The 12742-nt window shown below is 39.1% G+C and overlaps 1 long non-coding RNA gene across 1 annotated transcript; it reads right to left on the bottom strand.

Annotated features, from left to right (window-relative positions):
- On the bottom strand, nucleotides 1-5951 carry LOC116500361. The gene is made up of 5 exons (XR_004254282.1): nucleotides 5897-5951; nucleotides 5035-5398; nucleotides 3958-4084; nucleotides 1861-1972; nucleotides 1-80 (listed from the first exon to the last, which is right to left on the bottom strand). It is a non-coding gene; the product is annotated as an uncharacterized LOC116500361 (long non-coding RNA).
- Nucleotides 5952-12742: the final 6791 nt, after the last annotated feature.

Here is a 12742-nt window from a genome sequence, read left to right as displayed (position 1 = left end):
TTCGGATCGGGTGAAGTGGGCTGCTGAGGAAGCGATCGGGCTGCTTCATGGTTGAGACAGCTCCCTTTCCTCCAAATTTTCTGCAAAACAGATAGAGCGTGAGATGATGAGTAAGCAACTGTTGAGGACTTCAAGAGATTGCCTAGGAAAATGGCAAATTATCCAGTATTGGAAGCGTTAAGAGCAGAACTAAACCACTACATGTTAGATGGGGGACAACAGCTGATGGTGTCAAACAATGAGAATATAGTGATGGGAGTTAGTTATAATAACTATAATGTGATCATTTGGCTGGCTGAAAGTGGAAAATCGGCGTTCAACCATCATTTATGTTGCTGTCACAAAGCATTACGGTGTGCACGTGGCACTGAGACCTGTCCTTGCTCGGGGAATTCAGTTCCAGCAGCACAATTTGCCCACTCGTCTTCATTCTTCACATTTAAATTTATTATAGATGCCCACCAAAACCAAAATTATGAATCACTGACGTTTTTGCCAAGTTTCTCTTCTATTTCAGTGCTGTTGTTTAAAGAAAAGCACAAAATTTCTTGTTCTTCTCCTGCTTTCCTAAAGCTGTCTTTATGTGGCACTGAGCCAAACACTTTAATACATTAAATATAGAACAATAATAGATTAATAAACATTATTAATAAATTAATGAAAAAATGAATAACTCAGTTTTTACTGACAGCAAATCTGCTGTTTCTTTTCCAGATTCTCTGTCCCCGAAAAGCTACACTGCATTTTTCAAAGCCCTCTTATCCACTTGTCTTCCTATGTTCATTTATTTTCCAATATTTGCTCAGCAGCATCGCATACTATTACGGTTTAATGGACCTGTCCCCATAATAATGGAGCACGTCATTTTTTGTCCTTTTTCTCGATGTAGATAACCTGTCTGATGCTCCTTGCTCACACAGTCCTCCTCTTGCCTTGATTAAATATTAGGTTGAACAAAATCTACTACTGTTATCCTCCTGATACACCTTTCTATCAAATCATCCCCAGAGGTTTGGGTATGTTTGTCCTCAAAAAGTCCCTGTCTTTTCCACTGGATGTGCATTTGTAACATTTATTTATTTATTTGTTTATTTATGGTCCCATTTAGCTTCCAGATCTTATAACTGAGCAGAAAGCACAATGAAAGCATCGCGCATTTTATGTGGCCTCTTGCCTAAGCTGCACACTTGAGCTGGTTTAGTTCGGTAAATTCATTTTAGTCCATTTAGATACTCATCAGGTTGTGCTCTTTTTATTTCCTCATCAAACTGGATGGATTTTTTTTTTCTTAGTTCAGCGGATTTGGAACGTGGTTAGATCAACAAAGCAATCGCCAACCTTTGTCACTTTCTACAACTCATTTATCACCATCAAACCAAATGAATATTCCAGTCGTCCCGAAATGACACGTATTAGAGATAATGCCCTTCATAAAATGAGGCATGTAACTAAAGCGTTATCGCTGAGTGTACAAGAACTTTGTTTTTCTTCCCAAGACAAACAAGAGCTGCTCCTCCAGGGGTTTGCTAATAAGATTCTGCAGCAGAAGGAGTTGGTTAGGCACAAAGAGGGAGCTCAGCTCTCAGTTCCTCTCTGTGTTGCTAAAGGGACTTTGTAATGAAATATTCACTTGAGTAGCAACCGTATAAAAAGCTCTGAGATTAATATTTAGGGACGGAAGGCTTGGTTGGGATAAAACAGTACCAATAAAAGTTAATCATCTCCAAACCTCTTCGTGAAGCAGAAGTTTCAGAGGACATTTGTTTGTACCAAAGTCCAAGGTAGAGTGGATAAGCTTCTAGATCTGGGTGCGGACGAGACTCGATTTGGAGTAAATGAATTCAATTTTTTAAAACTCACCCATTGCTGCGTGTATGTCCCATTAAAATGTCACAGGCAGACTTTTTCCTCTTGAAATCTCTGAGAAATTCTGTTCGGTGCCATGTTCTTTCCTGCCACTGATGGGTTCTTCCTGCAATAAACCTGCCGTTGGAAAGCTGCTTTGGAGAGGGAAATGGTGAAAGCCTTTCTGATTAAAAAGGAGCTGAATTAATCCATTAACAAGCTGAATTAAACCTGTATCACCCATTTGGCTCCAATATCCATCTTCATTTGGTGCTTTTGGTGTTCACGTGTAAATGAAATGATGAGGATTGTTTTAATCTCATTTTTTCTTTCCAAATGTCTACATAAAATAAAATAAAAAGACACCTGCCCCTTGGTAACTGGTGCTTTATGTACTTATAAATACAATTATTGGTAATTAGTACTTTATGTTCTTAGGTACTGAAAGCTTTAGGTGCTAAAAAATGACTCAAAATCAGATGATTTACCCAGGTAAAAAACAAAATACTAATTCTACGTATTCAAAAAGCTGCAGTCTGTTTTTGTTAGTTTCTTTCTCTTCCAAATAAAACTTCTCTAACTGTCATGGCTCACCAGGGAAAGCCTTAAATATCCGTGTGGATGCTTATTAGTTTTTATTATATTGTCTAGGCACTATGCAAAGGAGGAAGGGATTTCAAGATCTGCAGAGCAAGATGCAGACCAAAGTGAAAGAAAAAAACATGAAGAGTTACAGGGTCTTTTATAGGTGAAAAAAATGAGAACAAACCCCAAAGCATCTCTTCTCCCTTGGCTAACATTTAGTTATAAATTAGTGTAAAGCTGGAACGAGTCCTCCTGATTATTCTGAAATCATGACAGAAATACAGAATCTGGCCCAGGTAAAAAACAAACAAGAAAACAAACTCATGAGAAAATAGAAGCAAATAAAGGATTTTCAGGTTAATACCAACTGAAGAACTGAAGCTGGTACAAGAAAAGGGGGGAAAAAAAATAAATTAAATATTAAAAAGACTTTAAACAAGGCTATTTTTGTACTTGTTGAAAGCCAGATGTCTGATTTGGTTCCCTTCCAGTCGTGATATTTAAAAAAAAAAAATTGTTCTGCATTTTGCTACAGTCCCTTGAGCACCGAGGTACCAACCTCCTGCGAGTGCGCCGCTGAATCTTTGTTCAGGACGGAGAAAAGCCTCTGTAATCTCCGGGGTTTTTCTGTGATCCCAGGCTCCTTTTGAATATATACAATATGTCCACTGCCAATACAAACTGTGACCTTCTGGGGTGGCACACAGAGGAGGATTGAATGAATTTAGGTCAAGAAACCAGCGGTAGCCTTGCACTGGGGAATTCTTTTAGCTGGCGCTGTTGGGGATGGGAAGCAGAGGTTGCTTGGCATGCCAGTCGGGTCTGGAGACACCGAATTGGCTTGGACAAGGGAAGAATGAAATATGGATCCATGAAACATGGATCTCTGCTCACTTTGCTGCTGCAAAAGCAGGGCTGAGACAGAAGCAGAAGGGTTGGTGTTTGGTTGAGTTGAAAATCCAGGCTTCCTCTTAGCGCCCTGAATTTGCATCTCGGCCAGGTATGATGACAGCTACTACTGGCTAAAATAAATGAAGGTACACAGGAACACAAGGTAAAGCTAAGGCAAATCAACTAAGGATTGATTCCTTAATGCAGTTAATCCGCCATCCATAAATGAAGCTGCTTTTATGCAAGAACCGACCGTCATTATTCAGTGAAATTTAATTTCCCTTTAACCTCCTTTAAATTATGTCATAGAATTAATGGCATCTGATCTTTCAGAAGCACAGGCTCCTAAATGTGATTTATTAGACTAAAAAGCATGTTCAGACCGCCGTCAGCATCCCTCTTGCTCACACGTGGGCCAGGTCCTGTCACTTTATCCCTGTTGGCCTCCAAGAAGAGCTTTTTGGGTGGTCCTGTGGGCTCGAAGACACCTGTGGATCCCTTCCACATGTGTAATATTGAGACATATCACATCATCTAGCATCTGTGCAGAGTGTGTATGTGTGCATGGTTTGTGTGTGTTCGAATAGTACACTACACTAGCTGCTTTAATGAAAAGCAGCCCCTTCCCCTACATACCCGCAATTTATGTGCAGAGATTCCTCAAGTTTAGCTGCTTTGCTTCAGGTTATATTTCCAAATCTTCCAGTGGTCCAGCTGTCCTGAAAACGCAGTTCTTAAATGTTGATGGTTTACAGGCAATTAGCTGTGTATGAAAAAAAAAAAAAAAAAAAGGAATCTGTTGAGCTTGAAATTGCATTCTCATTTAAACAAAATCCCCGGCTTTCAGTTTGCATCCACACGTCCCCTTTTTTTTTTTTTTCCTAAGGCACAAAAAAAAAAGATAAAATGTCAATGATAAAAAGTAAATGATGATGGATAAATTATGATAGATAAATCACAAATCAACCAATTCAGCTCCACAACAAATTCCATCCCTACAGGATATCCAGAAAGGGTGATTTGGCCAGGAATGCTTGCTGAACTGAGACACGAGATGCTCTACCTCCCTATGCATATCCCAGGCATATTCAAGACAGGTTTCTGATGGCTATATATTATTGATGTCCATTAGCTGATTACAAAATGCTAGCATGGCATCTGTGGTTTTTCTCTGCTGCTGCTGAGCACAAACACAATAGGAAATGTATGCCTGGAACCCCGACAGGCTATTTTTGTTTCATCTTGCAGCCTTCGTTCAGTGGCAGATAATAGCTGGTTCATCTGCCTCCAGCTATTTGCTAAATGAGGATGTTGAAAATGTTTCAACAACGTTCCCATTCCGTTCTGGATGTACATTAAGAAAAATGTCACCGCAGACAGGAGCTTGTCACCTTACATACTGATGTTTGAGGTTGTTCCGTGCTGCTGTGTCATACAAGATCAGAGAATTATTTAGGTTGGAAAAGACCCATAAGATCATCAGATGGATTTGGTGTTCTACTGCCATGTGACAAAATGGCATGGACATAATATCCGTATTTTCTGCAAGAACATATTTTCACTTAATAGCCTCAAGTGCCCCCAAACTTCTCTAATTTAGCACAAATAGGACAACCAAAGCGAAGAGCCACAAAAAAATCAGTGAATCAGCAAGAATCGAGTGTCACCAATAAGAAATCTCAGTATTATTTACGACGTCCTTGGATTACTGACCTTATCCATATTTATGGCTGTGGACAGCAGGGAAATAATTGTCAGAGGTATAGCTGTGAGTGAACAGTTCAGGATTTCCAAGCTGGCTGGAGGAGGCCTTTCCAATTTAATAGGTATTTCTTCATCACACTCACTTAAACGCAGACCAATGTCAGGTTTTGGTGAGCAAAGGAATAGAGAAATGTCGTTTTTTTCCACCAAAACTTCTGGAGCCACCCTTTAGGGTTCCCAGTGGGAAATAACAGGTTCTTTTTGGTATCTGCCGTTCAGGAGTGATAGGGAGAAGCTCACAGCAATTTTTTTCTTTCCATGGATCTTCCTTAGGGTTATTTTTTCAAGGGGCCACGATTATTCCAGTGAAGACCTAAGATGAGGAGAGAGAGCTTTAATCAATATCCAAGGTGACCTTCGGGCAACTTGGCCGAGAAAATTCCACAGTAAGAAGATTTTTTTTTTCTGCTGAATCGGTTGAAAATGTGAGCGCTGCCCCAGAATTAAAGTCTGGGACGGTAAAGCAGATAGCATGCATCATTAAGAAGCACAATATTCCCAGAAATGACATGTGCTAAAGGCAATCAGAGCCAGAAAGTTGAACGAGCCATTTCACTAAGTTCTCCCCTTTATAAATCCAAATTTGAAACCGTGGTTCTGAAACACTGAACACTTTTTACGTTTTAATTATTTATCAAAGGAACCGTGTAGGGCAGTTTTAAAAAACAATGATTTAAGCTGAGATTTTCAAAATAATACAGATAAAAATTCTGATGGGATTCTGTGTGTTTTAGGATCCTAACTTTTAGGTTTCTTTGAAAATCTTTGTCTACAAATATTGTGGCTGGAATGAAGTTAAAATCAAACGCACATTGTTTTGCCAGCAGCAGCAAAGTCTGAACTCCTAATGATGTCAGTCTTGTTCAGCTGTAAGGATGTGCCTTAATTCCCACATTTCAGTCATAGCAACCGAAGAATGAATCCAGGAGCCTTGGGGAAAATCTGGATTTCGCCCCTGAAAAAAACTAAAACTAAAAAATATATATATATATATATATACATTTATATATAGTTTTGAGCACATAAACCACTTTTCCTCATGCAGAAATCCACTGACAAGCTCCAGTGCCTGGTCAAGACCTACCAAGTATTATCAGTTAAGAACTAAAATTGATCAGGATTTTTAAAAAACGTGCCCTGGAGCATTACAGTTTAAATCTGATGCCCAAATATTTTATCAAACAGAAGTGTGGCACTCCAGCTCTTTGATGTAACCTGATTTGCTATTCATGAAAATGTTTCTTCTTGTTGGGAATCTTAAATTAAATTATATATTATTATGCAATATTTTCTATAATATTTTCTGTTGGAAGGACCTCTGAAGATCACCTAGTGTCAGATCACACACCCCAAGCAGGGGCAACTTTAAAATTAGATGGGGTTGCTTAGGGAAAATCATTTTGAGTATGTCCAAGGATGGAGATTGAAAAGAAAAAGGAAAGAAAATAAATTTTTATTTATAAAACCAGACATGGTTGCAACTTTCCACATGAATAAAGGAAGAAAGGACAGTGGAAATGACTGGTAAATCCTCACATAGTAGGAAAATTATTAAATAAAACACCAATCTTGGGCATGGGCCATGTCCAGTGCTTCAGCAGATGGCAGAAAAATGTGTGCTGTGATTTCCAGGCTGCTCCTTGCTGCCCCCAGACCAAGGAATTGGTTGCACCTGCAGCGAGGAGATAAATCAGCCAGGAGCTGTGGTGCATCCTGACTTACCTGCTGGCTCTGGGCATGACTGCTCTCTGCTACATCCCAGGAAAACTCCCTTCCCTCCTCATTTTTCCCATTTCACAGGCTAAGGAAGGAAAAATACCAAGAGCTTTGACTGTTCGGGTGATGGAGAGGGAAAATGTTCTTTGTAAGGGGCTTGAATAAAGGCAGAGTGCTTCAGTAATCGAGATGCAGGATGAAGATGGCTTGAACGAGGATCCAAGAGGTGTTCTGCAGAAATAACTGGCAGGATTTGGGCACGTCCTGGGTGTGAGGAGCTGCAGATCAGAAAGAAGATGTTCCTGGCCTGAGCGACGAGCAATCCTGGGCTGCAAACAAGACTGAAAAAGGACAATGGTATTAATAATGCGAATAGTTATGGCCCCAGCTTTGGGGTTTAGTCCAGGTGGTACTTTGCTGGGATGTTTCCAACCTTCTCTAGCCTTATATTTATTACCTTTCCTTCCTCTTTGTCTTTGCATGCACACACTGGTCAGTTGAAGCTCTGAATGGGTGGTTTCTTTTTATTTTGGAGCAGTTGAACAAAGAAAAATGATTTCAGCAGTTGTCATATCTTCATTAATTACTTCTGCAAATAATATTACCATAACATTTCAGATAATAGAGCAGTTGTGGGGTTTTTCTCTGCATCATTTGTCTTCATTTATAGGTGCCTGACAAGTCGAGCGGTTTTCAGTTGATTTTAAATGACTTTTAATATCTGACTAAAGATGGCAAATGATTTTTATTAGGATGTGAGCCCACGTAAGGGAAAAAAATAAAATGGTAGCCTCGTAAGATACAATTAATCCATTCTGAATATCCTGGATATATTTATTTTTGACATGTAATGTGGGGAATGTGCAGTGCCAGAGGAAGACTTCTCTGAAAGTAAATAAATTTGCTTTCTAACTTGACATAATTCCTGTTCTTAGATATAATAACATATGCAAATTGACAAATAGAGCTGGTTTAATTAAACAAAATTTAAAATGAAATGACAAAACCCTTGATGATACACAAAAAGGAAATACGTTGCTAGCTGAGGGAAGAAAGCCTGGTTATTACAGAAGTGAACTACGTGATTTTATAATTAAAACAGTCCCACGAAGGACTGAAAAGGGTAAATTACAGAAATCTGATCCAAATCAGAACACCTGTATTTAAAAGGTGGGAAATACCTTTCAGATCAGCTGAAGACTAGATAGCTCCAAAGCCCTTTGCTTTACTTGGAACACGAGAAAACATCCAGCATTTGTCTAAGATCCCATTTTCTCCTCTTTTACCTTCATTGCTTTTCTCCTGACATTTTGACAATTTTTTTTACTCCCCAAATATTCGCCTGCTCAGATAGTAAATTAAATGTACTTTATAGCCCTTAATGTTTAGGTTTTTATATATGATATATATTATGCAGAGATAGTATTTTTAGGGGGTTATATGCACACATAAATTTGTAAAAGACTTTATCTACATACAAATCCCAGTAAAATTCCAGCTGCAGTGGCTTGGGTGCATTTTATTTGAACTAAATTTCTTCACCCATCTCCAAACCACAATCTTAGCGTTGAAAAAAAATAGAAAATTTACAACATATTTACTCTGTTTCCTTTCTAACCCATCATTTATACTGATTTCAGGGTTTTCCTGGGCTTGGGCTAGGGAGATATGTTACCTCTTCCCTTATCATGAGCTTCCAGGCAGCAGCAGTGTGTCTGCAAAGTTTTCAGCAATCTATCTACTTACAGAAAATTTGTTGGTGAAGTTTTCAGGCCTGTGTTTTCTAAACAGGTAGGCTAGGAACTGATGTGGTTCTTGCAAGCCTTCAAGTCTGTAAATAAGGTGTTGAATAGAAGATATTTATTTAAGAGGACTTCATACACACACACGCACTCCAGGATACAGCTAGATCCATTTCCACTGTAATTAAAATACACACAGAGGAACCTTTCTAGAGATGTTGGAAGAAAAGCGTGTATTTTCTGAATATCGAGCTAGGAACAAAATTAACCTGACATTTGTATTTGACAAGTAAGTTAATGCTGCGCTAATCCCCTTCGGGACGCCGCAATTTTCACCTGTCAGAGATGTTTTAGCCCAAAGGGGGTAGCAGTCCCATCCCTTTCTGTTCTACTTCAGCTGGAGAAGAGAAAAAGAAAAAGAAAAAAAAGGAATAAATGAATAAAAGAAGGAAAAAAGGAAAAAAGAATAAAGGAAAAAAAAAGAAGCCACATCTAACAGGTTGTCTGTCATTATATTCTTACCATCCCTTGTTTAGGATACCCATTTCTTGGGGAAAAAGGGCCATGGAAGGCTTTGCACATCCCTGTGGATACCTTGGAAGGAGAAATATCTGAGAAGGTGAAAATCTGCAGGAGCTGCATCCTGCCACGCAGCAGGCTGAGAAGTTTCCTTCTCCCAAACTAAGCAGGTGGGGGGCTGGGGTATTTTATTATTTTTTTTTTTAAACACAGATATAAATAAGTTTCACTTGAGACTTAATTGTTAATTAGTCCACTTTAAAACCAGATATGTTAAATTCATTACGGCGCTAACCCAGTTTGAGATGCATTAGTATTCATCTTCCCTGCTTAATCACTCCAGTATTCATTTAAAATTCTCTCAGTAATCTAGTCTGCAAATTTTCAAGTTGATGGAAATGTCAAAAGCAAAAGGGAGAAATGTCTAATTAGCTGAGTACCTTGCTTGTTGCAATTCCTTGGCAAATAATAAGGGGACTTATGTAATGCTCGCTGCAAGAGGGTGCAGTAGTTGAGAGGAGCCTTTGAATGAAACAAAGAATAGCTCGTGATGACTGATTGTCTGGGCCACAGTGAGTGCATTACTCCTGTCTGTGGTATCGAAACATAAAATCTGAGTGGTTCTAAGATTCAAAAAAGAAAAAAAAAAAATGAAAAAAGAGGAAAAAAAAAACAGTTTTCCTATTTCATATTCCTAAAAAAAAAAAATATATATATATATATATATAAAAAAAAAAAAAGAAAGCTTGCATTGACTAAAGGGAAATAGTTTTTATTTATTTTTTTAAATGAAAGTGGGGTTTTTTTGTTGTTTATATTAGGGTTGTATACAAATTGATGGTGGCAATACCCAAGTCAGGCTGTGTAACTGTTATTTTCGCATCTTGTGGCTAGCTTTAAATGAAGGTGTAAATTAAATCCGTCTTTGAGTGCCTAAGATCTTCAGGCAGGAAATGCTGGATTTGTTTGGGGAGGCACAAATTATTTATAAGTACTAATCAGCGCTAGCCACTAATGAATTCTGCTTTTTTTTTTTTTCCCCTCTCTCTCGTTGCCAGATGTTAGTCAAAGTCTGAAGTTCCTTTATTTTCCTTTAATGAAATTACTAAGCAAACATTTTGGAGAAGGAAAATTCACGACCTCATTAAGCAGGAGCCACGGCCCTTCGCCGTTTCCATTTCTGTTCTGTCTGGAATTCGGCTGCCTGCCGTTAAAATGCCAAAATTCATCACGAATTAAATCACCAAAGACTGCAAGATGCTGCAGTTATTTCCTTCTCTTCACCTAAGAAGTGTTGAGATGGCTTAGACACCAATGTAAAGTATTTTTAATAGTGATGCACCAGGGTAATGTCAAATATCTACCAGCAGTGACATAACACGAGCAAGGGTAGGAAAAAATGTGTCATTTCACATCCCGACAAGCACAAAAAAGTTTGAAGAGCTGATTTCCCATTGCAATCAGCTGGGTTCCTGTCCTAGGGAAAGGCTAAAGACTGAGTAAAAGATGTTGGAGTAGAAAATGATGAACAGAAAGAAAGTTAAAAAAAGAGAACAGATGAGAAAAGGGTGAAGGGTAATGAGAAGTGAAGCAGGAAACATGGATCAGCCAAGAGATAGCAGTGATTTTAGTTAGTGACCTTGAGATAGCTCACCTGGGACCTGTTTTTCAGAGACTGGAGGGAATCTCTTGACTTTCAGAGATGCTCAGGAAGCCAGATTGCAGCCCAGAATTACCAGGCACTTTTGTAAAGAGCTTCTTTACTAGCCCGGAAAGTGCATCTGTGGGTGGAAAATGTCCTTCCATGCCCCATTTCCATTGCATCTCGATGGATCCCTGGAGCTGCCTCCTGCTTTTACAGTCCTTTTGTATCTCCTGGTTCTCCTTGTGTTATGATCTCACTTTAGTAACTGAACTTGCGATGAAATTCATGAGGAAAATTCCCTGATGGCTTGGTCATCTCCTGCTGTAGTCTTAGGGCCTTAGTTTGAAACCTATTAAGGATCCTGTGTACACCAAAGGTGAAAAGGTTTTGTGTTGGAACAAAATTCCTTAGGAAATGTTCCAAAAAAAGCAAAAGAAGAACCAAGAAAGCATGATAACAGCTTACAGTAAGAGAGGAAACAGTAAGTAGTCATTTTCTATTATAAGAAATAGACTTTTCAATTAATTTTTTCTTTAGAGAAAGCTAAATCATTCACGATATTTAAATAAATGTGTCCTGTTTAGCCACTGAAAGACCATCTCTGACATCCCAAGTGTATTTATTCTTGTTTATTCCTACGGTAATAGCTTGACAGAAGATCTGCATCGCTGTTATTGCTTCTTACAGGAGGACTAAGCCCAAGAAAAACAGGCTGTTGGGTCTGACCTGCTGATTAATGAGTGATAACAAAGCATTATTACAATCTGCGTGCATCTGAATGTCAGCTGGGAGGAAGAAAGGAAGAATCAGCTGGGAAAAATAACTAAGATGCAATGAAGAGTACACACATCTCTTTAAAAATGACATAAAATTGAAATTGAAAGCAAAATATGGCTAAAGCTAGAGGTCTAAAAAAGGGAACCATGTGAGATGAAACAATATTTTTTAGGCTTTTTCTCGAAAGAACAGGAAATTGTGGTGTTAGCCCAGTGGTTTGATTTTTACCTTAAACGCTCGCTTTATATCCTTTTGTGCCCTGAAAGACTCTGCTTCTCATACAAAAAGGTAGGGCAGCGTGCCAGAAAGTCAGGTTCAATCTCTTTGGAGAAGTCCTCAGCTGCAGCTCGTGGGCTCCAGCCTCTCTTCTGCCTTGGTGTTACGTGGCAGCAGTTACAGAAAAAGCTTTAGGGCAGGATAAATGTGAAACGCTTCCATTTGGGGCCGTAAATATTTTTCAGAAGTGAAAAATAGACACAATAGTAGGAGAGAATAGGACAGAATGCTTCCTAAATCCTTCAGGTCTGTAGAAGAAAATCCCCACCTGCTGCCCCAAATCATTTCCATCAACTTCAGGGTGACTCCCTCAGTGTTTGGCCACTTTCTTTCTCAGAAAGTCTGAGGAGGACATATAAATCCACTTAATACTGGAAAACAAGACAGCAAGAGAAATGCTAACAACTTATTTAAACATTGAATGAATGAAACAAACCACTAAAGTAAAATAATGCTGCTCAGGCTACTGGTGTGTTGAGCTCAGCAGTGTTTGTGTTGTCTCGTGCTTTCCTTGTGATTTCCTGACTGCCTCTCTCCATCTGCTGGCTCCTATATTTAGGCTGCAAACATTTGTTTGGGTGTTCAGAGGGCTCGGACCTTTTGGTCCCGATCCATGACCGATGCTCCGAGATGCTGCTGCCACGTTAATTGTAGGTATGGTACAGAATATCGCAGCGTAAACAAATTTAACCCAGCTGAACTATCGCTGGAGAATTAAAATAGCCATCTGTCGTAACAGCACAAAGCTAAAATCTTTCCAAAACAGAAAAAAAAATGTCATTGTACTTGTATTTCAGCAGTATTTTAACTGTTGCTGGTATTAGAAGCTAATCAGTGCTGAGCACACAACATCAAAACGGCCCTGTTACTGAGCAGAAAGGCCATTCCCTTATTTCTCCTGCCCAGTAGCCTGAGCTAACGACCAAATATTTCTGCGAGTCACTAAACGTGGCCCCCAGAATTACCCCTGTGACCCTCCCAA

Source organism: Aythya fuligula, chromosome Z, assembly GCF_009819795.1.
Source record: "Aythya fuligula isolate bAytFul2 chromosome Z, bAytFul2.pri, whole genome shotgun sequence".
NCBI lineage: Eukaryota > Metazoa > Chordata > Aves > Anseriformes > Anatidae > Aythya > Aythya fuligula.
The sequence above is the reverse complement of the archived record's forward strand: the minus strand, read 5'-3'. Positions and strand labels throughout refer to the sequence as shown.